Genomic DNA, 2,115 nt, shown 5'->3' on the forward strand with positions numbered 1-2,115 from the left:
GCTTTTCCGGAGCAGTCTGCACCCGCTTTTACCCATATCCTTTGACCCAGGTGGCTTTTTTATTTTTTTTTTAAATTTCTGAAATATACCCTAACTTCCTTGTAACTGGATGATCCCTGTTGGCTCCTCAAAAGTCACCTTGAATATTAACTCTGTGGGAAGTCCTTTGCCCCGCAGCTGGGAATACTCTATGTCTGATGTGCGTTTACCACTGTGCAGTTTATTTCTCAGCCTTGACTTGAGGACCTATGGTTAGCCACTGTGCACAAAGACTATGCTCTTTTCAGTATTTTTTTAAACATTAATTTTGTCCCACTTTGGACTTTCTGCCAGTTCTAGAAAACAGTACACATTTATCTTCAATGTTAACTGTCCTTTAGATAAATAACTCGTCATTCTAAATATCATCTCATCTCAAGAGTGATAGGACCTGCCTTTGGGAAGGTTTGAGTACACAGGAGTGTCCTGGGCTTGCCGAGGTGACTGACTTGTGTTGTCCTCTGTGTACTTGGATGCTATGGCTACATCTTCTGTGCTTGCATCATCTGCTACTGCTTGCTAAGTGGTCTCTGTTTACATATAATTGAACATCTATCTGGCTTTTGGAACGAGGGTGCCCTTCCACAATATAATGCATGGTGACATCTCTCAGAAAGTATGCCCACTGCCTCCTGTTCAGCAGGCTCCACCCCATGCTGTTTCTTTCTGTTGCCTCAGGCTCCCAGAAACTCCTCCATCTGAGGTCTGGCTAATTTAGATGGAATAAATTCATCATACAGCATTCATGGTCTGCATTTTCTGAAATACCCAGGAGTGTATAGATCCCCTCCATAGCATATAAGTGCCAAGAGGTTATTGGGCGCACAACAGCACACTCATCTTTGCAGGTACTTCTCCCACATTATGTTGCTCTGCTGTTGCAAGGCTAACTGGACAGCCGGGGGAAGAGAGGAGAGAAGAGCTGCTTGTGGATTTTACCTCAACACGTCTGGGATTTTTATTTCATTATTGATTATAGTGAAATCTGCCTGCCTTTACACAAGCGCCTGGCCCCTGTGCTGAGAACATACTCAGAGGCCCATGATCCATCTCTCCTTCATCGTTATCTCTAGATCTTCTTGTCTGACTGTGCTGACTCAAGTCACAAGTTCTTTTCACTTTCTTCTTAATCCTTAGATAAATATCACCCCCTCCCCCAGATCATAAACACCTAGCCTTCCTTGTATCTAGAGCTTCCGATAAAGCTGTTCTCAGTTCCAAGGTGAGCAAACACATTTACCATGGGCTTCAAAATCTTCACTTGCAAAATCTTCAGTTGCTTTGCTTTTTAGTTACGGCAAAATCTTCCCAGAGGAAATAGTTCCTTAGTAGAAGACAAGAGAAGGTCACTAATGCATTACACAGATGTTATCCAGCAGTCGTCTAACACTCATGCTGCATCATAATCACCATCTCTCCTGCCTGTTGTCCCTTCTAGAATGGATCACCTATGGGGGTATGTCCTGCTCATTGTGGGCTCCTGATAGAACACGACAGACACTTCCTGGTAGGGAGTGGCGCAGGCGCAGAGGAGAGATGGACAAGACCATTCTGGAAATCTCTGTGTTCCTAAGCAACAGGCTTGACAGTGATTGCTGAGGCATGAATTTGCAGGCCTGCTGGTTAGTCTTTATAGTGGTCAAAAGTAGACACGTTCTGTGTCGTGTTCAGCTGCTAAGGGGAGGGGGGAGAGTGCAGAATTCTTATTCTCGTGGAGCTCTAGAGGGCTAGTGCTAACCTGAATAGGTAACCCCAGGAATCTTAAAACTCCATGCTCACATGGCAGCATAATGGCAGTGTGGAACTGTCAGCTGTCAGACTCACAGGACATGCCGGCGCTGGTCCGGGAGTGTCTCATGCTGCACCCGAGCCTTCCTAGGCACTAAAGAGTGGCTCCTATTGTTATCCTCATCTTAGAAATGAGGAAATGGGGGGCTGGTGAGATGGCTCAGTGGGTAAGAGCACCCAACTGCTATTCCAAAGGTCCAGAGTTCAAATCCCAGCAACCACATGGTGGCTCATAACCATCCGTAACAAGATCTGATGCCCTCTTCTAGAGTGTCTGAAGACAGCTAC

This window comes from Mus pahari, chromosome 10 (assembly GCF_900095145.1).
Source record: "Mus pahari chromosome 10, PAHARI_EIJ_v1.1, whole genome shotgun sequence".
Classification (NCBI taxonomy): domain Eukaryota; kingdom Metazoa; phylum Chordata; class Mammalia; order Rodentia; family Muridae; genus Mus; species Mus pahari.